At 45.2% G+C, this 26,109-nt stretch overlaps 1 long non-coding RNA gene across 1 annotated transcript; it reads right to left on the bottom strand.

Moving 5' to 3' along the window:
• Window positions 1-24,068: 24,068 nt before the first annotated feature.
• Window positions 24,069-25,834, bottom strand: LOC123185143 (uncharacterized). The gene is made up of 2 exons (XR_006493204.1): window positions 24,386-25,834; window positions 24,069-24,284 (listed from the first exon to the last, which is right to left on the bottom strand). It is a non-coding gene; the product is annotated as an uncharacterized lncRNA (long non-coding RNA).
• Window positions 25,835-26,109: the final 275 nt, after the last annotated feature.

Below are 26,109 nucleotides of genomic sequence, written 5' to 3'. Positions count from 1 at the left end.
TTTGGTTGAGCAAAATAGTGATGCTGTAGATGTGAATTTTATCTCGCGAAACAATTTCAATAATAATGCTTATAGAGGTAATTTTAATCCTAGGCCTTTTACTAGTAATTCCTCTAATAATTATGGTAATTCCTATGGAAATCCTTCTTATAATAATAATAGGAACACCTCTGATCTTGAGAATAATATTAAAGAATTTATCAACACTCAAAAGGTTTTCAATGCCACAATGGAAGAAAAGTTGAGTAAGATTGATGATTTGTCTAGAAGTGTTGATAGAATTTCTCATGGTGTAGGAAATCTCAAGATGAAATTTTTTGTGCCCAAGGTTGAGGAATCAATTAAAGCTATTTATGTTTCTATGGATGAAAGTAAGAAAAGAACCGCTATGCTTAGAATTAGAAGAGAATTTTTAGAAAAAACGTTTTCTAGTGATTGCTTTCATAAAAGTGATGAAGATCTTAAAATGATTGATGTTTCTTCTATTGATTCCTTGTTTAGTAAAATTAAGATTGATGAAAAAGGGATTGAAGAAGAGTCAACTTTAGCTAGAAGGCGTCCCGAAAGTTTTGAGGGTGGAAATCTTATTGGGAAAATTGATAAAAGTGGGATTGAAGAGGTCAAAACTTTAACTAGTGACGTTCCCACTCTTTTGGATTACAAAGACTTTAATTATGATAGTTGCTCTTTTATCGATTGTATTTCTTTGTTGCAATCCATGATAAACTCACCCCATGCTTATGAACAAAGTAAAGCTTTTACTAAACATATTGTTGATCTATGATGAAAGCTTTAGAAGAAAAGTTGGAATTAGAGTTTCAATTCCTAGAAAATTACATGAATGAGAACCTACTATCAAAGTCAAGATTAAAAATTATGAATGCTTTGCTTTATGTGACTTGGGTGCTAGTGTTTCTACAATTCCGAAATCTTTATGTGATGTGCTTGGTCTTACCGATATTGAAGAGTGTTCTTTAAATTTGCACTTGGCGGATTCTACTATTAAAAAGCCTATGGGAAGAATTAATGATGTTCTTATTCTTGCAGATAGGAATTATGTGCCCATAGATTTTATTGTTCTTGATATTGATTGCAATCCGTCTTGTCCAATTATTCTTGTTAGACCGTTTTTACGCACTATTGATGCCGTGATTGATATGAAAGAAGACAATATTAAATTCCAATTTCCACTAAGGAAGAGAATGGAACACTTCCCTAGAACAAGAATTAGGCCACCATATGAATCAATCATTAGGGCATCTTATGGATCTAGGAACAAAGATGACAAAACTTAGATTCTTGCTTTATGCCTAGCTAGGGGCGTGAAACAATAGTGATTGTTGGGAGGCAACCCAATAAATAAAAATTATTTTTGCTTTTTGCTTTCTGTTCTTGAGTGTTTGCACAATTATGCTACTGTTATGGTTGTGTTTTTTTGTGTTTTAATTAGTATTTGTGCCAAGTAAAGCATCTAGGATCTTCTTGGGTGATAGTTGTTTGATCTTGCTGAAAAAGAGAAAATTTTGCGCGCATGAAAATAATTATCATTTTTAAAAGAAGTGTGATAAAATACCAATTCTTTTTGCAGAATATTAATATACAAATTACTCATGTCGTCCTAAGTTTCCAGAATTTTTGGAGTTACATAAGTATTCGAAATACCCAAATTGCTACAGGCTGTTCTGTTTTTGACAGATTCTATTTTCTTTGTGTTGTGTGCTTGTTTTGATAATTCTATGGTTTCTTTGAAGAGTTTTTGCAATAGAAATGTTGGAATACAGTAGATATAGTTCAAGAATAAAATATGAATTGGTTTGCAACAACACTTATAGTAGTGATTTGTTTTCTAGTACTAACGGATCTCACGAAGGTTTTGTTGAGTTTTGTGTGATTGAAGTTTTCAAGTTTTGAGTGATGTTACGATGGATGAAGGAATAAGGAGTAAGAAGAGCCTAAGCTTGGGGATGCCCATGGAATCCCAAGCTATTATCCAAAGAGAAGCAAGCAACTAAGCTTGGCGATGCCTCGAGTTGCATCCCCTCTTTCTTCTAACGACTATCAGTATTTTACTCGAAGCTATATTTTTATTTGTCACATATTTTGAGTTTTGCTTGGAGCGTCTTGTATGATATGAGTCTTTGCTTGTTTTGCCTTTTGTTTTAAGTCTTGAATCTTTGCTGGACACACCTATTTGAGAGAGCCAAAATTATGTCATGACTTGTTAGAATTACTCTTTATGTTTCACTTAATTTTTATGAGCTATGGAATTGCTCTAGTGCTTCACTTATATCTTTTTGATCACGGTGTGCTTTAGTATTTTTTGAAGAAATGCTCTCTTGCTTCACTTAGATTTATTTGAGAGTTAGTAATTTTTTTTAAATAAATTCTCTCTCGCTTCACTTAAATTAATTTGAGAGAAAGAAAAATTATGCTCATGATCTTCACTTTTATTTGTTTGAGCTTATGAAAAGCAACACATGAAAATCAGTCCCAAAGTGATAGATATCCAAGAAGGATATAATAAAAACTTTCATGAAGATCACTGGACAAAATAAACTTGATTCTTTGTAATAGTTTTGAGATATCATGATACGATATGTGAGTCATGTTGATGAGTAATTATGCTTTAGTAAGAATATTGGTGTTAAGATTTGTTATTCCCTATGCAAGCATGGAAGTCAATAGTCATGCAATGAAATTACATCCTACTTGTGGTGCATTATTCGGTGTTAATTATGCTCAATGCTCGCTTATGAGATTATTCATTTCTTGGTTGGTCGTTTCTCAATCTTTTGCTAGCCTTCATTTTGCACTAAGTATGATCACTACTTGTGCATCCAAAATCCTTAAAACCAGTTTTGCCACATGAGTCCACCGTACCTACCTATATGTGGTATTCTTTTGCCGTTCTAAGCAAATTTATATGTGCCATCTCTAATTTTCAAAATAATTTTCTCTTCTGTGTGCTAATACCGCTTGTGAGGCGGTGGGGGTGGGCAATATCTTCCATACTAGATGTATTATTCTCATGATGAATTTTTATTCACTTGTGATTGCACGAGAGTAAGGCATATGTATTAGGGATGTCCAGTCCCAAAATGAAAAATGAATTTACTTTATATTGTCAAATAATAAATTCCTTGGAAAGTGTTGGTATGGAGGGCACTAGTGGATACGGTTAGCCATGGAAAGTGAAAGTATGGTGGAAAAAGGAATAAACTTTATTTTCTGTTTGGGAACCGCATATGATATATTTAGCATGGAAAGTGTTGGGAGCTCTAAGTCGTTTTCGTTGGTGGGAAAAGTATGCCTCTCAAAATGTCTTTATCTCTCAATTTTCGCTTTGAGCTCTGTCACCTCTACAAATCCCTACTTCTCTCTACAAAGGGCCTTTCTTTTACTGTATGTAATTTTTATTTTTACTTGAGTCTCCATCTTTTTTTATAAAACACCAATTAGGGGGCACTATGATCGTACTTGAGCATTGGGTGTAGCTAATATACGAGTGTGTTTTATTAATGGATTAATGATTGAGCATGATGAGCTAGAGATAACTTATTTTAGCGTTGATATTTTGAAAGACATGGTTGCTTGTTGATATGCTTGAGTATTCAAGTCTAATGTCAAAACTAGACTATTGCTTTGAACCATATAAAAGTCCAAATGTCCATGCTATAAAGAAAAGAATATGAGATGACATGTTAGGCATCATTCCACACCAAAAATTTTGTTTTTATCATTTACCTACTCGAGGACGAGCATGAATTAAGTTTGAGGATGTTGATACGTCTCCAATGTATTTATAATTTTTTATTGTTCCATGCTGTTATATTATCATTCTTGGATGTTTTATAATCATTTTATAATCATTTTATATCATTTTTTGATACTAACCTATTGACATAGTGCCAAGTGCCGGTTGCTGTTTTCTGCATGTTTTTTACATCGCAGGAAATCAATACCAAACGGAGTCCAAACATAGCGAAACTTTTTGTGGATTCTTTTGGACCAGAAGACATCCAATGGGCCGGAGAAGCGTGTGCGAGGTGCTCCGAGGGGAGCACAACCCACCAGGGAATGCCTGGAGTGCCCACCTCAGGTGCCTCCCGAACCGACTCTTTGCTTTCTAAATACCCCAATATTCCAGAAACCCTAGGGGAGTCGACGAAAATCAACTCCAGCCGTCGCAGAGTCCAGAACCACCAGATCCAATCTAGACACCATCACAGAGGGGTTCATCATGCCCATTGGTGCCTCTTCGATGATGCGTGAGTAGTTCTTTGTAGACCTACGGGTCCGTAGTTAGTAGCTAGATGGCTTCCTCTCTCTCTTTTGATTCTCAATACAATGGTCTCTTGGAGATCCATAATATGTAATTCTTTTGCTGTGTGTTTGTTGGGATCCGACGAACTTTGAGTTTATGATCAGATCTATGTTTTTATCCATGAAAGTTATCTGAGTCTTCTTTGATCTCTTATATGCATGATTTCTTATAGCCTCATATTTCTTCTTCGATATTTGGGTTTCGTTTGGCCAACTTGATCTATTTATCTTGCAATGAGAAGAGGTGCTTTGTGATGGGTTCGATCTTACGGTGCTTGATCCTAGTGACAGAAGGGGAACCGACACGTATGTATCGTTGCCATTAAACATAATAAGATGGGGTCTATTTCTATATAAATAGATTTCTTGTCTACATCATGGCATCGTTCTTATTGCATTACTTCGTTTCTCCATGAACTTAATACACTAGATGCATGCTGGATAGAGGTCGATGTGTGGAATAATAGTAATAGATGCAGGCAGGAGTTGGTCTACTAATCTTGGACGTGATGCCTATATAATGATCATTGCATGGATATCGTCATGATGATTTGAACATCTATCAATTGCCCAACAGTAATTTGTTTACCCACCATTTGCTATTTTTCTCGAGAGAAGCCACTAGTGAAACCTACAGCCCCCGGGTCCCTTCTTCATTATATTTGCCTTTGCGGTCTATTTTCCTTTGATTTTATTTTTAGATCTATTAAACCAAAAATACAAAAATACCTTGCTGCAATTTATTATATTCGAGATATATTTATCCCATCTATCATATTTTTATCACGTCTGTTTGCCAATTTCTGGCGTCGTTACCTGAAAGGGATTGACAACCCCTTTAACACGTCGGGTTGCGAGTTTCAGTTTTTTCCTTGTTTTAGAATTTCGTAGAAAAGGAATACCAAACGGAGTCCAAACGGAATAAAACTTTCGTGATGATTTTTCTTGGACCAGAAGACACCCAGGAGACTTGTAGTGCAAGTCAGAAGAGCCACGAGGCGGCCACAAGGGTGGAGGGCGTGCCCCCCGACCTTGTGGTTCCCTCGGTGACCCCCTGACCTAGATTTTCCTCCTATATATACTCTTATACCCTGAAAACTTTCGGGGAGCCACGAAACCACTATTCCACCTCCGCAACCTTCTGTAACCGTGAGATCCCATCTTGGGGCCTTTTCCGGCATCCTGCCGGAGGGGGATTCGATCATGGAGGGCTTCTACATCAACACCATTGCCTCTCCGATGAAGCGTGAGTAGTTTACCTCAGACCTACGGGTCCATAGCTAGTAGCTAGATGGCTTCTTCTCTCTCTTTGATTCTCAATACCATGTTCTCTTCGATGTTCTTGGAGATCTATTCGATGTAATACTCTTTTGCGGTGTGTTTGCCGAGATCCGATGAATTGTGGATTTATGATCAGCTTATATATGAATATTATTTGAATCTCCTCTGAATTATTTTATGCATGATTTGATATCTTTGCAAGTCTCTTCGAACTATCTATTTGGTTTGGCCAACTAGATTGGTTTTTCTTGCAACGGGAGAAGTTCTTAGCTTTGGGTTCAATCTTGCGGTGCTCGAAACTAGTGAAGAAGGGGAACCGACACGTATTGTATTGTTGCCATCGAGGATACCAAGATGGGGTTTTCATCATATTGCTTGAGTTCATCCCGCTACATCATGTCATCTTACTTAATGCGTTACTTTGTTCTTATGAACTTAATGCTCTAGATGCAGGCAGGAGTCGGTCGATGTGTGGAGTAATAGTAGTAGATGCAGAATCGTTTATGTCTACTTGACACGGACGTGATGCCTATATTCATGATGATTTCCTTAGATGTCATCATAACCTTGCGCTTTTCTATCAATTGCTCGGCAGTAATTTGTTCACCCACTGTAATAATTTCTATCTTGAGAGAAGCCTCTAGTGAAACCTATGGCCCCCGGGTCTATTTTCCATCGTATAAGTTTCCGATCTACAATTCTAATTTCCTATTTACTTTCTTTTGCAATCTTTTACTTTCCGTTCCATAAACCAAAAACATTACTTTACCCTTTAGCCATCTCTATCAGATCTCACATTGCAAATAACCGTGAAGGGATTGACAACCCTTTTATTGTGCTGGGTGCAAGGTTGGTGTTTGTTTGTACAGGTATTCGGTGGCTTGCGCGTTGTCTCCTACTGGATTGATACCTTAGTTCTCAAAACTGAGGATAATACTTACGCTACTTTGCTGCATCACCCTTTCCTCTTCAAGGGAAAAACCAATGCAAGCTCAAGAGGTAGCAAGAAGGCTTTCTGGCGCCATTGCCGGGGAGATCTACGCCAAGCCAAGACATACCAAGTACCCATCATAAACTCTCATCCCTCGCATTACATTATTCGCCATTCGCCTCTCGTTTTCCTCTCCCCCACTTCTAAAACGATTCTCGAAAAGATTCGCCTTTTCTTTGCCCTTCTTCCGTTCGTCTTCTTCTTCTACCTTTCTCGCTTCTATGGCTAGTCCTCCCATCCTTGTTAGCACTCCCGATAATGAGGTTATGAACTTTAAACAAAGGGAAGGAGAGAATTTAAAAGATGCTTGGTATAGAATTTGCAATGCTCAAAATAGATCTAACCGAAAGCAATCTACTTCTGTTCTTCTTCAAAAAAATTATGTAGGCGTTACTCCTTGGAATAGAGATGTTCTAGATACCATTACTGGGGGGGAATTTCTTGGGGAGCCATACTTTCGACTCTTACAATGCCATGATAGATTTGCTAGGCCCACCAGCTCTTTTGGTTAATGGAACTGTTTTAACCTTGGAACATGTAATGCAAAGATTGGATATTATTGAAAATAAAATTGCTACCGTAGAGTTGATTGAAAATTTGGATAAAAAGATTCATAATCAGACTAATCAATATGGATCTAAGGTAGGAGACACTCTAAAGAACCTTAAGGAAAAGGAACCCATAGTTAATGAAAAGATAGATCAAGATTCTACTAGAATTGGCAAACTAGAAGATATTATTACCAACTTGGGCTCACTTTTTCCTCCGTTAAGACTACTCCAAATCTTCCTCCTAAAATTGCTAAGCTTGCTTATGTTCCTAAAAATAAGGGTGAACCTTCTAGTAAAAACAATGAAGATCTCAAATCAATTAGTGTTGGGCCTAATTTTCTCGATATCATGAAGGAACCTACTATCACGATTGAATTTCTTGATTTATTGCCTAGGAGTTTGATAATTTATAATCATAAGTGTGTAATTAAAAAATTGCATGCCAAGGATGATAGCACTTAGATCTATTCTTGTTTTTATGCCTAGCTAGGGGCGTTAAACAATAGCGCTTGTTGGGAGGCAACCCAATTTTATTTTTGTTCTTACTTTTTAGGTCCTGTTTTGCAATCAATTTTTCATCTAGCCTTTGGTTAGATGTGGTTTTGTGTTTTAGTTAGTGTTTGTGCCAAGTGTCGGAGTAATGGGCCACGGGTAGCCTAACTCGGGTCCCTGAGTATTTCAAGACATTGGGGCCGGTGCGCCCCACAAGCGTCAAGGATAAAGCGCCGCCTATTGGCGGCCGGCTATCTCAAGCAGCTGGCTGTCAGAGGACGGCAAAGCGCCGGAAGACGGCTCCAAGATGGGCCGACTCCCAGTAGGCGGCCTCCAGAGAGGCCGGCTCCTGGCAGGCGGCCCACGACGCCCTCAAAGTCTGCGCCCCCATAAAGAAGACAAGACAGGATGTGGCTACAGTATGGCCCATCACCCCCGCATCCAGGGCGGGGCGCGCCCACATTGTCCCGTACCGGCCGAGATCTCCATACGACGCGGCACTGTTGCCATCTCACCCTTGACGTCACCCCTGTCAGGTGGACCCCTGTTCCCACGACGGCCTGTCGTTACGGCCTGCAAGCGACGGGCCCTACCAGGCAGCGTGAACCCAGAGAGCGGCAGCACCTGACCAGTCGGACCCGAGGGAGGTCGGCCTCCAGCAGGCGGCCCATTTTCCCTCGGAGTCCACGCGCCATCAACCAGAGGAGACACGACGTGGCTACAGTGATCTCCCACCAGACGGCGGGACTGTAGCCACGCCCCCCGGCCAAGCATGCGCCATTAGCATTACAGCTACATTAACAAGCAGCCAGCCAGACCCACAAGCGGCGGAGGTGGCCTGTCGGCTCCGTACCAGACGAGCCGGCAGGGCCCACCAGGTGGCAGGCCTCGGCGGCTGGCGAAGGAGCCGGTGACAGAAGACACTGACAGCCGGGTCCTGCACCCGGCAAGATTACCATTGTACCCCTGGGGGTAGGCCTATATAAACCCCCTAGGGCACCCATGCAAAGGGTTCCCAACCTGTTAGACCTAGACACCCATAGAGGGAGAGGAGAGCCAGCCCCGCTTTCTTCTACCTCCAGCATACAGCTCAAGAAGCACCATTGTACTTGCTAGCACCTTAGTGATCATGCAGAGACCCCGCAGAGCAGGATTAGGGGTGTTATCTCCTAGGAGAGCCCCGAACCTGGGTAAGATTCGCCGACGTGCATGTCTACACCTCATCCCGTTTCTTGGCACCGGCGACGTCCTACTAGCCCCCATCATGATTAGCCATCCTTTGGCATATATATGTCGCACCAAACCCCCGACATTTGGCTCCCACCATGGGGCTAGGTGCACCGTCATCCGAAGATCTGTTCTGAACGGGAACCCTCTTCCTCCCTGCTGAGCGCAACCAGCCAGGCACACCGGATGGCGTTTGCGCCGACGCGTTGCATGGCGCGAAGGTCGCCTGTGCGGCGAGCTGCCTCGCCGACCTTGTTGGCGAGATCTTCCTCTCCGACGAGCCTGCATCTAACGCGGGCAACGACGGCCCCGAGAGCCGCCTCGTCAACTTCCTCGACCAGCTCCACGTCGCCGACGAGCCGGCCGTCGACTTGGAGTCGGTCGGCTCCACTGACCCGATGCTCGTCGACTCCGACACGGCGTCGCTCGACACGTTCCCTACCATTGCGGTGATCGTTGATGATCCCCTCCCCCGCGCCGACAGTGGCGGCAGCACAGTCACAGAGGTGCTCGTGATCAGCCACAATGGAGTTTCCGGTGACGGTGCCCGAGACCCGCTCCAGGCAACGCTGCAAGACCTGTCTGCACCCATCGCAGAAGACGCCGATGCCGAGACGCTGGAAGCCCGCCGCGTCCATCTTGTCGAGAGCGCCAAGAAGCTAGCCAGCATGAGACGCCTTTCGGAGGCTTATCAGCACGAGATGGACCGTGCCATTGGTGGCATGCCGGCTCCTGGCGGGCCCAGCCACATCGGTACGGTCTGGCAGCGCGGCACGGCCATTGCCAGCATGTTTGGGGCCGATCGCCCCATCTACGCCACGCCTATGGAGAATATACGAGCTGCCCAAGCGACAGCGGATGAGCCGGACAACCTTGAGGGCGACGAGTGTTGCCACATGACGGAGCGCGTCCAGCGATTCATCGATGCAGCTGCCGAGCAGCAAGAAGCTGACTGCCGTGTCGGAGACCTCAACCGGCGGAATGATGAACCGCCTCCCTGCCAGGAGCATGGTGCGACGTCCCAGACACCGACTAATGGCAACCACGGGCGACAAGACAAGGAGCCGGCTGCCAGCTGTAGCCGGACGCACATCACCATCGAGCGCAACCAAGACGGCCGCCCTCGTGCGGTGGAACGACCAGGCGGCTACTAGCCTCCCCAACACAGAGAAAAGTGCGTGTCTCCGCTGCCTGTCGATCATCCTAGTCTTGGAGACCGGCTTGGCCCCCGAGAAGGAATCAGAGAGAATGATGCCCGCCACCGGATCGATCGTCTCAACCGATCCCTGGCGCTAGAAGAAGAAGACGCGCTGGGCCCACCTTGCTTCGGCCCCCGCATCAGAAATGAGCCCTTCCCCAAAGGGTTCACGCTCCCAAGAGATAGACCCAAGTATATCGGATCCGTGAAGCCGGAGGACTGGCTGGTCGACTACTCCATAGTCGTCAGCAATGCAAATGGCAACAAGCGTGTTGCCGTGAAGTACGTTCCACTCATGCTCTAGGGCACCGCCCGGACATGGTTGAACAGCCTGAAGCCCCGCAGCATCAACAGCTGGGTAGATTTCACTGAGGCCTTCGTCCGCAACTTCACCAGCACGTACAAGCGGCCGCCCAAGCCTCGCCAGCTCTCCTTTTGTGTCCAAGGCCCCAACGAATCGACTCGCGACTACCTCACGCGTTGGGCCGAGCTGCGCAACTCTTGCGAGGGCATGCACGAGGTGCAGGCCATCGAGTATTTCACGGCCGTGTGCAGAGAAGGCACTTTGCTCAAACACCGGCTCCTCTGCGACGAGCCGACGACCCTCGATGAGCTGCTAATCATAGCAGACAAGTACGCCACGGCCGATTCCTTCATGACGACGGAGATTCAAGTTGATGCATCTAGCAAGGTAGCTCCTCAGGCTCCTCGGACCCCTGCTGGCGATACCATTTGGCGCCAGCAGCAAAGCGACAACAAGCGAAAAGCCCCGATGCTGGCTTCCACCAGCCGACAGGTGGCTTCAGTCGAAGACCGGCAGCCGGAAGGGCAGCCTCTTCCCAAGCACCAGAAGGGCGGCAAGCCAAACTGGTTACCGGCCTTCTCCTATGAGCAGACTCTTGATGCTCCCTGCAAGTTCCACAATGGCGCGAAGCCGTCCAACCACACCACTCGGAAGTGTCATTGGCTCACACTAATCTCCAAGGGTGAAGGGCTGCAACCACCACCGACTGCTGGCCAGCCGCCTCTGCCTCCTCAGTAGCCGGCGGCCCATCCGGCAGTCGACGCCGTTCAAGATCAATTCCCTAAAGAACATGGAGCATATGTTGTTTTCACCAGTGTGGCCGATGACAGGCGCAGCCGGCGCCGACAGTCTCGTGAGGTGAATGCCGTGGCCATTGAAGCTCCAGAGTTCATGCACTGGTCAGAGAGGCCAATTAGTTGGAGCTGGGCTGATCACCCAGAAGTAATGACTTCTCCAGGCTCTTACGCTTTGGTGTTGGAGGCCACCTTTGCCACGGAGAGGCGAGCTACTCGTTTCTCCCGAATCTTGATAGATGGCGGCAGCAGCATCAACATCCTGTACCGTGACACCATGGAGAAGTTGAAGATCAAACCCAAGCATCTCCTGCCCAGTCGGACTGTCTTCCACGGCATAGTTCCTGGCCTTTCTCACTCACCAACCGGCAAGATCCAGATATATGTCCTCTTCGGGGATAAAAGACCATTTCCGCCGAGAGCCCATCTGGCGCAAACCTTGACAGCAAATAGGAAAGCGAGCTCGTTGATTTCCTCCATGAGAATCGGGACATCTTCGCATGGTCTCCCAAAGACATGCCGGGTGTTCCGACGGATTTTGCCGAGCACAAGCTACACATCAGAGAAGATGCCAAGCTAGTCAAGCAACCCCTCCGCCGGCTGTCGGAGGAAAAGAGAAGAATCGTTGGGGAAGAGATCGCCCGTCTGTTGGCAGCCGACTTCATCATGGAAGTTTTCTTCCAAGAATGGCTTGCCAACCCAGTCCTTGTACTGAAGGAGAATAACAAATGGCGCATGTGCATTGACTACACCAGCCTCAACAAGGCCTGCCCAAAGGATCTGTTTGCTCTGCCACAGATAGACCAAGTGATAGACTCCACAGCCGGATGCGAGCTGTTGAGTTTTTTGGATGCCTACTCAGGATATCACCAGATCAAGTTGAACCCGACAGACTGTCTAAAGACCGCATTCATCACACCATTTGGAGCCTTCTGCTACCTAACTATGACATTCGGCCTAAGAAATGCCGGTGCCACTTTTCAGCGTTGCATGCACAAGTGCCTCCTCAAGCAACTCGGCAGAAATTCCCACGTCTACGTAGACGATATCATGGTGAAGACGGAGAAGCACAACACACTCCTCGAAGATCTTAAGGAAACCTTTGAAAATCTGCGCCGATTTTAAATCAAGCTCATCCCAGAAAAGTGCGTGTTCAGAGTACCAGCCGGCCAGCTCCTTGGCTTCCTGGTCTCAGAAAACGGCATTGAGTGAAACCCTGTGAAAATCAAAGCCATTGAGAGGATGGAGAAGCTCACCCGACTGCGAGACATCCAGAAATTCACCAGCTGCTTGGCGTCCATCAGCCGGCTCATCAGTTGGCTGGGCAAGAAGGCTCTACCCCTATACCAGCTCATGAAGAAGACCACTCATTTCGAGTGGAATGACCAGGCAGATGACGCTTTTCTCCAGCTGAAGAAGATGTTGACCACGCCGCCTGTCCTAGCGGCTTCGACTGCTAAAGAGCCCATGTACCTTTACATCACCGCCACCAGCCGGGTGGTCCGCACAGTCATAGTTGTGGAGCGCAAGGAAGATGACAAGGCATTACCGGTCTAGAAGCCGGTGTATTACCTAAGTGAAGTGTTGTCCGCCTCCAAGCAGAACTACCCCCACTATGAGAAGATGTGCTACGGCGTGCATTTCACCGCCAAGAAGCTGAAGCCATACTTTCAGGAGCACCCAATCACTGTTGTCTGCACCGCTTCACTCGCTGAGATCATTGGCAACAGAGATGCTTTTGGCCGAGTGGCCAAATGGGCCATCGAGTTGCCCCCCTACACCATCTACTACCAGCTTCGCACTGCCATCAAGTCCCAAGCACTGGCCGATTTCCTCGTCGACTAGGCCGAGACCCAGTACCTGCCGCCAGTGCCGGACTCCACCCATTGGCGGATGCATTTTGATGCTTCAAAGATGCACACTGGTTTGGGAGCCGACATCATCCTCACCTCTCCCAAAGGCGACAAGCTCAAGTACATGTTGCAAATCCATTTTGCCGCCTCCAACAATGTGGCCGAGTATGAAGCACTAATACACGGCCTCCGGCTGGCCAAGGAAATCGGCATCCGCCGGATCCTATGCTACGGCGACTCTGACTTGGTAGTCCAACAGTCTTCTGGTAACTGGGACGCCAAGGATGCAAATATGGCAAGCTACCATTTTTTCATCCAGCAACTCAATGGATACTTCGAGGGGTGCGAGTTCCTTCATGTGCCAAGAGCCGACAATGAGCAAGCAGATGCCTTGGCACGAATCGGCTCCACCCGGCAAGCAATACCAGCTGGTGTCTCCCTTCAGCGCCTCCTCAAGCCGTCGATCAAGCCCTCTCCGGAGTCTGAGTCCATCTTTGTGCCGGCTCCTCCCGAGGCCAACGAATCCGACTCTAGGGCTGCGGAAGCCGGCTCGCGGACCTCGGCAGTTGGCGCGGGGACTGCAACAGTCGGCCCGGGGACTTCATCGAGACAGCAAGAGGCATCCGACTCCAACCCGCTGATACGTCTCCGTCGCATCTATAATTTTTGATTGTTCCATGCCAATATTCTACAACTTGCATATACTTTCGGCAACTTTTTATACTATTTTTGGGACTAACATATTGATCCAGTGCCCAGTGCCAGTTCCTGTTTGTTGCATGTTTTTTGTTTCGCAGAATATCCATATCAAACGGAGTCCAAACGGGATAAAAACTGACGGAGATTTTTTGGAATATATATGATTTTTGGGAAGAAAAATCCACGCGAGACGGTGCCCGAGGTGGCCATGAGGCAGGGGGGAGCGCCCCTGACCCTCATGGGCCACCCGTAAGGTGGTTGGTGCCCTTCTTTCGCCGCAAGAAAGCTAATATCCGGATAGAGATCGTGTTGAAATTTCAGCCCAATCGGAGTTATGGATCTCCGAGAATATAAGAAACGGTGAAAGGGAAGAATCTGAGAACGCAGAAACAGAGAGAGACAGAGAGACAGATCCAATCTCGGAGGGGCTCTCGCCCCTCCCACGCCATGGAGACCATGGACCAGAGGGGAAACCCTTCTCCCATCTAGGGAGAAGGTCAAGGAAGAAGAAGAAGGAGGGGGGCTCTCTCCCCCTCGCTTCCGGTGGCACCGGAGTACCACCGGGGGCCATCATCATCACCGCGATCTACACCAACACCTCCACCATCTTCACCAACATCTCCATCACCTTCCACCCTCTATCTATAACGGTCCACTCTCCTGCAACCCTCTATACCCTCTACTTGAACATGGTGCTTTATGCTTCATATTATTATCCAATGATGTGTTGCCATCCTATGATGTCTGAGTAGATTTTCGTTGTCCTATCGGTGGTTGATGAATTGCTATGATTGATTTAATTTGCTTGTGGTTATGTTGCTGTCCTTTGGTGCCCATTATATGATTGCGCGCGTGGATCACACCCTAGGGTTAGTTGTATGTTGATAGGACTATGTATTGGAGGGCAAGAGTGACAGAAGCTTCAACCTAGCATAGAAATTGATGCATACGGGATTGAAGGGGGACCAATATATCTTAATTCTATGGTTGGGTTTTACCTTAATGAACATTAGTAGTTGCGGATGCTTGCTAATAGTTCCAATCATAAGTGCATAGAATTCCAAGTCAGGGATGACATGCTAGCAGGGGCCTCTCCCACATAATACTTGCTATCGGTCTAGTAAAGTAGTCAATTGCTTAGGGGCAATTTCGCAACTCCTACCACCACTTTTCCACACTCGCTATATTTACTTTATTGTTTCTTTATCTAAACAGCCCCTACTTTTTATTTACGTACTCTTTATTATCTTGCAAACCTATCCAACAACACCTACAAAGTACTTCTAGTTTCATACTTGTTCTAGGTAAAGCGAACGCCAAGCGTGCGTAGAGTTGTATCGGTGGTTGATAGAACTTGAGGGAATATTTGTTCTACCTTTAGCTCCTCGTGGGGTTCGACACTCTTACTTATCGAAAACTATTGTGATCCCCTATACCTGTGGGTTATCACCCGCCGCCTCCCAGCCCAACCACCCTCGTGCAAGTCACAGTTCTGGCAGTCAAAGAAATAGCAGCAACTTCATGGGCGCAGCCCATCCTCAACTTTATGGTGAACAAAGAGCTGCCGACTGATGAGATCTCAGCCCGACAAGTGCAACGTCGGGCAGCAGCATACACCATTGTCAACAAAGAACTTGTGAGGTGCAGTGTCACTGGTGTGTACCAGCGCTGCGTAGAACCAGAGAAAGGCCAAGCAATCCTCAAAGACATCCACCAATGTGAGTGCGGCCACCACGCGGCTTCCAGATCACTCGTGGCCCTTTCTGCCACGGTTTCTTCTGGCCGACTACCTTGGAGGGTGCCAAGGATCTAGTCAAGCATTGCAAGGGGTGTCAGAAGTTCAGCACGCAGCAACATCTGCCGGCTTTTGCATTCAATACCATTCCCTTGGCATGGCCTTTTGCCGTTTGGGGCTTGGATATGGTGGGACCATTCAAGACAGCACGCGGCGGCATGACCCATCTGCTTGTCGCCGTCGACAAATTCACCAAGTGGATAGAAGCAGAGTCAATCAAGAAGTTGAATGGTCCGATTGCCGTGACTTTCATTGCAGATATCACCACTCGGTACGGAGTACCACATAGCATCATCACGGATAATGGCACAAATTTTGTCAAAGGAGCCTTGGCACGTTTCTGCGTGACGCAGGGCATCGGACTGGACCTAGCGTCCGTTGCCCATCCGTAGTCAAACGGCCAAGTTGAGCGAGCAAATGGCCTCATCCTTTCCAGCGTCAAGCCCCGACTGCTCGAGCCCCTGGAGCGGTCGGCCGGATGCTGGATTGATGAGCTGCCAGCCGTCCTCTGGAGCCTGCGCACAACTCCAAACAAGTCAACCGGCTTCACGCTTTTCTTCCTCGTCTATGGTGCTGAAACCGTCATCCCAACGGACATTGAGTTCGACTCACCTCGCATCACCATGTACACCAAGGCAGAAGCAAAAGAAGCGCGAGAAGACGACGTCGATTTATTGGAGGAGGGCCGGCTGTTAGCACTTAGCCGGTATGCCATCTACTAGCAGAGTCTACGCCGCTACTACAACAGGAATCTCAAGCTAAGATCTTTCCGGAGGGAGACCTTGTGGTCCAACTGATCCAGCGAACAGCCGGCCAGCACAAGCTCTCGGCACCTTGGGAAGGCCCATTCATCGTTAGGAAAGTTTTAGGCAACGACTTCTACTACCTGATCGATGCTCAGAAGCCCAGATCAGAAGTCAGAAACCAAAAGCTGGAAGCCGGCTCGATCAGCAGCCGGCAACCCAAAGAAAGAAAAAGAAGAAAACTTACCATCAACCATGTCTTCAATCCTGCTGAAGCCGGACTTCAGCAGCGCCTCCTTGTTGGTCCAGGTGGAGCGTTCGGTCTCAAACTCGATGAGGAGATTGGACTCCTTCACCCCCGCCTCCTTCCGGGCCGTCTGGAGAAGCTCCGCCTGCTCCGCCAGTTGCGTGGCCAGTCGATCGTGCTCCTAGGCCAGCTCGTTGCACTCTGCCTCCTTGGCACGCAACGCGGTGTTGGCTTCACCCAGCTGCCGCTGCAAGGCGGCATTGGCCTCGGCAAGAGTGGAGAAAGAAAAAAAAGATGTCAATAACCAACAAAGAAGAAGTATAGTTGCCGGGGAGATCCGGCCCGACTGCTCAGTAGTCGTCCCGAATCTCGGGGACTATAGTCCGCGGGTGCGCTATCGCGCCCCCGCAAAGAGATAAAAACAGTGACTTACTCCGGCTTTCCGCCAAGTCGGCTGTCCGTCGGTCCAGATCTCGGACGTTGGAGTTAAAGGTGGCCACACGAAGATTATGATAGTCCTGCAATGAAGATAGAAGAAAAGTTAGCACTCGGAGCCCGCCAAGTAAAGTTCCGGGCCGCCTGCTGAGCAACCGGCCCGAAACTCAGGGGCTACACCCAGTGGGTGCGCTGGCGCACCCCCACAGAGAAGTACAAGAATCAAAGACAAAGAAGTGAGAAACATACCCGAATGGCCGCTCGCGAATCTAGGAACGCCCTATTGCACTGCTGAAGAGCGGTGGCCTCAGCTCAGAGTTTGGCCTGGACGTCCAGGATCGCTTGATTCGAAGCGCTCGTCCCGCCTCCACGCACCCATTCAGCGGGAGCGGCGCTGGTTGCTTCGGCATCTGGGGCTGACGAGCTCGCAACACCGGCTTCCAGCGGTCGTGGCGCCGAATTCGCCTTCACGCCTCGGCGGCGCCATGGTGTGCGGACCTTAGGAGTCGGGTCCGTCACCACCTCATTTCCGGCTGGTGGTGCCGGCGGGGCGGCTGGATGCTTGTCCCGTGATCTGTTAACTAGAGACGGCGAAGGCACGGCTACCTCCGACATGACGACGTTGCCAGCTCCTCTCTCCATGACCGGTTGTTCGTCGCCGGCTCCCCCAGTCGGCACCGTGAACTCCGAAGGCGGCGGCGCAGAGTTTAGGGGGATGACGAACAACGGCGCTTGGCGGTATGAAACTTATTCGGCCTGCTTCTTCGTTGCGGCATTGGCCTCAGCCTCTGCCAGCTTCTTTAGCGCGGCGGCCTCCGCCTTGTCCACCTCCGCTTGCTCCCTGTGGGCGGCTTCCCTCTCCTCGCACACCTCCCGCGCGTTTCGTTCCCGCGCCTCCCGGAGATCGGCTACAGGATCGATTCACCGGGTGGTGGTAGAACTCTCCCCCGACCCGATGACGGAGGCGGCGACCGACTTCTCAAGAGAGAGAGAGCGGAGCCCTAAGTCAAGAAAATAAAGCAGAACAACTCAGATAAAATCGACAAGAAAGGAAGGCACAAGGGAAAGACACGCCGTGATACGTCTCCAACGTATCTATAATTTTTTATTGCTCCATGCTATATTATTTTCTGTTTTGGATGTTTATGGGCTTTATTATACACTTTTATATTATTTTTGGGACTAACCTATTAACCCAGAGCCCAGTGCCAGTTTCTGTTTTTCCTTGTTTTAGAGTATTGTAGAAAAGGAAAATCAAACGGAGTCCAATTGACCTGAAACTTCACGGAACTTATTTCTGGAAGGAAAGCAACCCGGGAGACTTGGAGTCCACGTCAAGGAAGCTTCGAGGAACCCACGAGGTAGGGGGGCATGCCCACCCCCCTGGGCGCGCCCTCCACCCTCGTGGGCCCCTCGTGGCTCCCCTGACGTACTTCTACCGCCTATATATCTCCATATACCCTAAAACGATCCGGGAGCACAATAGATCGGGAGTTCCATCGCCAGAAGCCTCCGTAGCCACTGAAAGCCAATCTAGACCCGTTCTGGCACCCTGCCGGAGGGGGCATCCCTCTCCGGTGGCCATCTTCATCATCCCGGTGCTCTCCATGACGAGGAGGGAGTAGTTCTCCCTCGGGGCTGAGGGTATGTACCAGTAGCTATGTGTTTGATCTCTCTCTCTCTTGTTCTTGATTTGGCACGATCTTGATGTATCGCGAGCTTTGCTATTATATTTGGATCCTATGATGTTTCTTCCCCCTCTACTCTCTTGTAATGGATTGAGTTTCCCCTTTGAAGTTATCTTATCGGATTGAGTCTTTAAAGATTTGAGAACACTTGATGTATGTCTTGCCGTGCGTATCTGTGGTGATAATGGGATATCACGTGATTAACTTGATGTATGTTTTGGTGATCAACTTGCGGGTTCCGCCCATGAACCTATGCATAGGGGTTGGCACACGTTTTCGTCGTGATTCTTCGGTAGAAACTTTGGGGCACTCTTTGAGGTTCTATGTGTTGGTTGAATAGATGAATCTGAGATTGTGTGATGCATATCGTATAATCATACCCACGGATACTTGAGGTGGCATTGGAGTATCTAGGTGACATTAGGGTTTTGGTTGATTTGTGTCTTAAGGTGTTATTCTAGTACGAACTCTAGGGCTGTTTGTGACACTTATAGGAATAGCCCAACGGATTGATTGGAAAGAATAACTTTGAGGTGGTTTCGTACCCTACCATAATCTCTTCATTTGTTCTCCACTATTAGTGACTTTGGAGTGACTCTTTGTTGCATGTTGAGGGATAGTTATATGATCCAATTATGTTATTATTGTTGAGGGAACTTGCACTAGTGAAAGTATGAACCCTAGGCCTTATTTCAACGCATTGCAATACCGTTTGTGCTCACTTTTATCATTAGTTACCTTTCTGTTTTTATATTTTCAGATTACAAAAACCTTTATCTACCATCCATATACCACTTGTATCATCATCTCTTCGCCGAACTAGTGCACCTATACAATTTACCATTGTATTGGGTGTGTTGGGGACACAAGAGACTCTTTGTTATTTGGTTGCAGGGTTGCTTGAGAGAGACCATCTTCATCCTACCCCTCCTACGGACTGATAAACCTTAGGTCATCCACTTGAGGGAAATTTGCTACTGTCCTACAAACCTCTGCACTTGGAGGCCCAACAACGTCTACAAGAAGAAGGTTGTGTAGTAGACATCAAGCTCTTTTCTGGCGCCGTTGCCGGTGAGGTGAGCGTTTGAAGGTATATCTTTAGATCTTGCAATCGAGTCTTTTAGTTTCTTGTTTTATAACTAGTTTAGTTTATAAAAGAAAATTGCAAAAAATAGAATTAAGTTTGCCTCATACGCTTCATCTTTTTAATATCATTCGTGAGTATGATGGAAAGGAAAATTGTGCCAAAGTGTTAGAAGAAGAATGCATTAAAATGTTTGGCACTAAATATTTGAATGATGAGCATGATTGCAATGTTGTTAGTATGAATTCCTTGAATATCCATGATGCTAATGATATGCAAAGCCACAAGCTTGGGGAAGCTATGTTCGATGAAGATGATATTTTTTATCCCCCAAGTTTTGATGAGAAAATTTATTATGATAAAAGCATGCCTCCTGTTTATGATGATTATATTGATGAAAATGGATTTGGAGAGGTCATGACTTTATTTTGTGATGAATCCACTATTCCGGAAGAGGTTCCAATTGATTATGAGAACAAAGTTGCTATCTATGATGATTATTGTGATGACTTGTATGCTATAAAGAATAATGATATCCATGAAAATTGTCATCATGATTTTAGTTTTCATTTGGATTATGCCTCACATGATAATTATTTTGTTGAGTTTGCTCCCACTACTATTCAAGAGAAGAAATTTGCTTATGTGGAGAGTAATAAAATTTCTATGCTTGTAGATCATGAAAAGAATGCTTTAGGTGTGGGTTATATTGTTGAATTCATTCATGATGCTACTGAAAATTATTATGAGGGAGGAACATATGCTTGTAGGAATGGCAATAATATTAAGTTTCCTCTCTATGTGCTTAAAGTTTCAAAGTTATGCTTGTTTTGCCTTCCTATGCTAGTTGATTATTATTCCCATAAGTTGTTTGCTCACAAAATCCCTATGCATAGGAATTGGGTTAGACTTAAATGTGTTAGTCATATTCTTCATGATACTCTCTTCATGTTTCTATTCTTATCTTTTATGTGAGCATCGTTGAGATCATCATGCCTAGCTAGGGGCGTTAAACGATAGCGCTTGTTGGGAGGCAACCCAATTTTATTTTTATTCCATGCTTTTTGCTCCTGTTTACTAATAAATAATTTATCTAGACTCTGTTTATATGTGGTTTTATGCTTTTAATTAGTGTTTGTGCCAAGTAGAACCTTTGGGAAGACTTGGGGAAAGTCTTGTTGATCATGCTGTAAAAAACAGAAACTTTAGCGCTCACGAGAATTGCTGCCATTTTTATTTGGAGAGTGATAATTAGTTAATTATTTTTGCAGATGATTACAGATAAATTCCTCAGGTCCATCAATTTATTTGAGAATTTTATGAGTTCCATAAGTATATGTTTGATACAGATTACTACAGACTGTTCTGTTTTTGACAGATTCTGTTTTCTATGTGTTGTTTGCTTATTTTGATGAATCTATGAGTAGTATCGAAGGGTATGAACAATAGAGAAGTTTGAATACAGTATATATTAAACCAATATGAATTTAGAATGAGTTCACAACAGTACCTAAGTGGTGATTTATTTTCTTATACTAACGGAGCTCACGAGTTTTCTGTTAAGTTTTGTGTTGTGAAGTTTTCAAGTTTTGGGTAAAGATTCGATGGACAATGGAATAAGGAGTGGCAAGAGCCTAAGCTTGGGGATGCCCCGGAAGGCATCCCCTCTTTCGTCTTCGTTCATCGGTAACTTTACTTGGAGCTATATTTTTATTCGCCACATGATATGTGTTTTGCTTGGAGCATCATTTTATTTTCTTTTGTTTTGCTTGCTGTTTGAATAAAATACCAAGATTTAAAATTATTAAATGTTAGAGAGTCTTCACATAGTTGCATAATTATTCGACTACTCATAGATCTTCACTTATATCTTTTAGAGTAGTTTGTCATTTGCTCTAGTGCTTCACTTATATCTTTTTAAGAGCACGGTGGTGGTTTTATTTTGTAGAAATAGATGAACTCTCATGCTTCACTTATATTATTTTGAGAGTCCGAAACAGCATGGTAGTTTGCTTTGGTTATGAAACTAGTCCTAATATGATGGGCATCCAAGAGGGATATAATAAAAACTTTCATATAAGTGCATTGAATACTAAGAGAATTTTGATACTTGATGATTGTTTTGAGATATGGAGATAGTGATATCAAAGTTGTGCTAGTTGGGTAGTTGTGGATTTGAGGAATACTTGTGTTGAAGTTTGCAAGTCCCTTATCATGCACGTATGGTAAACGTTGTGTAACAAATTTGAAACATGAGGTGTTATTTGATTGTCTTCCTTATGAGTGGCGGTCGAGAACGAGCGATGGTCTTTTCCTACCAATCTATCCCCCTAGGAGCATGCGCGTAATACTTGATTTTTGATGACTTGTAGATTTTTGCAATAAGTATGTGAGTTCTTTATGACTAATGTTGAGTCCATGGATTATACGCACTCTTACCCTTCCATCATTGCTAGCCTCTTCGGTACCGTGCATTGCCCTTTCTCACATTGAGAGTTGGTGCAAACTTCGCCGGTGCATCCAAACCCCGTGATATGATACGCTCTATCACACATAAACCTCCTTATATCTTCCTCAAAACAGCCACCATACCTACCTATTATGGCATTTCCATAGCCATTCCGAGATATATTGCCATGCAACTTTCCACCGTTCCGTTTATCATGACACATTCATCATTGTCATATTGCTTAGCATGATCATGTAGTTGACATAGTATTTGTGGCAAAGCCACTGTTCATAATTCTTTCATACATGTCACTCTTGGTTCATTGCATATGCCGGTACACCGCCGGAAGCATTCATATAGAGTCATCTTTGTTCTAGTATCGAGTTGTAATCATTGAGTTGTAAATAAATACAAGTGTGATGATCATCATTTTCTAGAGCATTGTCCCAAGTGAGAATATATAAAAAAGAGAAAGACCATAAAAAAGGAGAAGGCCCAAAAAAAAGAGAGAAAGGCCATAAAAAGGCCCAAAAAATGAGAGAAAAAGAGAGAAGGGACAATGCTACTATCCTTTGCCACACTTGTGCTTCAAAGTAGCACCATAATCCTCATGATAGAGAGTCTCTTGTTTTGTCACTTTCATATACTAGTGGGAATTTTTCATTATAGAACTTGGCTTGTATATTCCAACAATGGGCCTCCTCAAGTGCCCTAGGTCTTCGTGAGCAAGCAAGTTGGATGCACACCCACTTAGTTTCTTTTGTTGAGCTTTCATACATTTACTAGATCGTGGTTGGCGCGCGTTGCTGCGCCCGTCTATTTTGAAATTTTCTTGACAAAGAGATACATAATTTTTTGTAAATACATGAAGACAAGATAACACATGGAAATGATAAAATAGATTGAAATAACAACGGAGTTGACCATCCAACCAACATGTTTCATCACAGGTTTCTGGAGCTCTAGAGACGACACATGTATGGCAATCTATCACAACTAAGAAACAGAATTAGCAAATTAGCAATCGTAATAGGAAAAATATAGAGACAGTCGTGGGTACTGCAACATACTTACCTGATTAGCTGCACGAACTCCACATTTAGTCTACATCACTATCTTTTTGTTGGATGCTGCCCCCCTGCTGACCAAATAGTTACATAAAAGTTTTCATGTAGGAAGAGCCAAAGACCTCATACGAACCTTTCTTTCTTGTTGTAAAGTGAAGGAAAGCAGTGACGGGATGCTATGAAACAAAGACTTCCTATAGTCCGGCAAAAGGAAGACTTGCTATTGTACTTCGGATAAACATGTATTCCCTCCGTCCCATAATGTCAAAAACGTTCTTATATTATGGGACAGAGGAGTAGTAACCAAAGCAATGTCCTAAAACACAGGCTAGCTGTAGTCCCGCCAAAAAAATACTTGCTATAGTTCTCGGATAAAGTATGTACTAACCAAAGACAACGTGAAACAAATACTTGTTGCGGTCATCTGGATAAGTATGGAGTAACCAAAGAGGTGTCCCAAATACATCCAGTTGTTCCACATAAACATTGAAGTAAAAATGCAAGTTAATTTTTTATGCATAGATAGGTAAAATGACACACTATCAATTCTAATATTGACATTTCTATATCTCGTATATTGAGAAGTATTTATATCACTATGCTTTATTTTTTCTAAAACCAAAGAATAACATATAATCAATCGACGATTTACTTGCGGACTATAGAAAGCTGCAACTTCTTCACATTGTAAATGGGAGAAAGATAAAAATAATTAAAAATACATCTAAAAAACACCGGTGGTAGTAGAGATCAAATACCACAATTGATGGAAATGTTGGCAACTTCAGTAAGTATTCCTTCTACTCGATTGTTGTAAGCATATTCCAGAGTGCAGACCACAAATAGATGTTATGCAACCAGAAATAAATCACATTGTTGTAATGTATGAAGAATATTTTTCAATAATATTCATCAATATAACCTAACATGCACGGTTATATACGGCTGGAGAAATGGATAATATTGAGTAAGCGAATCCTTGCTGCTGTGTTAGCAGATGTAGCAGAGGTCCTTACCCCATTCAAGTCCTCTCAATTCTGCCTGTCAGGTGCAATATCTTGTACTGAAGAATAGTGCACAAAACAGAGAAAGCATGCTTAGTCATCTCCATGGTGAAAATTTAGCCTACCGATCTATCTAAAATGTAGAAACTGAAGTCAATACCTGCACGTCAACCGTCACAAGATCATGTGAGAGGACATCCGCTGGGGACACGGAAGATCAGGCAGCGTAGCAGTACCTCAGTTTCCTGCGTTTCTCTCCAGGAACATAATTTAAGACCGGAATGACATTCAAATATCCGAGGGGATCCAATGCGGGAGGGAGACGACGCGCTCGAGGAGATTCAGCTGAGGAAAGGGACCCGAAGGAATCCAGCCCTTGATGGTATCCAGTCAATCAAGCCGAGACATGGGATGCAGGTGAATCAGGGGCCGGTCAATCCAGCTGACCATGGTAATCGGCCTGCAAGGTAGAGGGTCACCTTGAGCAGCAAACAGTTGCCGGAAATCGAGGAGGTGTATAACCATCGCAACAGGACCTTAATGGCGACTGATGTGCGCCACTCGCCGGTGACGGACAATTGCAGGGTAATTGTACACCAGGTATTATGGATAGGATATAACTCACCCACTCAAACTTCCTTCACATCTCCTAATAATCTACATAATTGAGAAAGTTATCAGCTCTTTTGCAACATTTATCCTCTTTCTTAAACTACACTATTGTGTGCCGGAAAGGACACAACAAATGTATATTATATTAGAATCTCACAGTACATTAACAAAAAGGAACTTTGCAAGATACAAATAATTGTTTGTACGACCAACTACATATACATAGTTAAAAAAATGGAGCCGCTGAAATGTTCTTGGATTCTAATGGATTCATCAATCCGTACATCTTAATCCTTAAATAGCATCATCTCTATCACTAATTTGTATTCTTGACAGCAGTAAGTTTAGATGTATTCTTCAGTTTCTAACTGATAGAAACAAACATTGTTCTTTCACATCGTACAACTCCATCAAATGTACTAATCTAATTATTTGCCTCAAGCAACTGGGAGCAATGAATACCAGGATTGTCATATTATATAGAACTGCAAGTGATAAATATTTTCAGTCCAACAATCATTTTTTATGGACAAACTGATAGGAGAGCGGCTGAATCTATGCCAATAACCTGCAGTGGCCGAGTGGCACCAAGCTGACACAATCTCATGTCTTCAGTGTTCCAAGCCTCGGCCTCCACCAAATCTCCCTTGAGGCTAGTGGCGCACAGCTCCGCATCAGACGCTCTTTCACATACAGAAAAGATTGAACTAAACCTGGCGGCGACGCGCATGAGTGGCCGCAACAAGGAGCAACGGTGACGGGGAAGAGGAGACGCCGCACATCTGCTACCGGCGGGATCCTGTCGAGCATCGCATCCTCGCACGCGTCGCCTTGGGTCGATCCCCTCCTGTGCCGAATCACTGGAAAGCATCGCCTCAGATTGATCCCCACCCACGCCGGAATCCCTCGCGAGGCTCGACTTAGGCTGGATGGAAGAAGAACGCCCGAAGTTGAGGGAGGAGAGGAGACGCCGTCGTGCGCGGCGGCGGGGAGAGGAGGGGGCATCGTGAGCAGCGAAGGGAGGGGCTGGTTCGCAGTGTTTTATATTCTTCAAGGCTGAAGCGGGCTTCGCTGTCTTGGGCCGAGTAGGAAAACTGGCCCGATTAACCCCTGGGCTCCAAAATTGTTATGGGAGTAGATGCACTTGCGACGTTAGGCCCAGTTCGCGGCTAACATGGCTCTAACTTCAGATCGGATGGTCAGAAACATTTAACAAACGAAATCAAATGACCAGAAATGCCTAATTCATGAGAGAGCAGGGATTATGCTCAG

This window comes from Triticum aestivum, chromosome 2A (genome assembly GCF_018294505.1).
Source record: "Triticum aestivum cultivar Chinese Spring chromosome 2A, IWGSC CS RefSeq v2.1, whole genome shotgun sequence".
Lineage (NCBI taxonomy): Eukaryota > Viridiplantae > Streptophyta > Magnoliopsida > Poales > Poaceae > Triticum > Triticum aestivum.
Note: the sequence above shows the minus strand (reverse complement) of the source record. Positions and strands in the feature narration are given on the sequence as shown.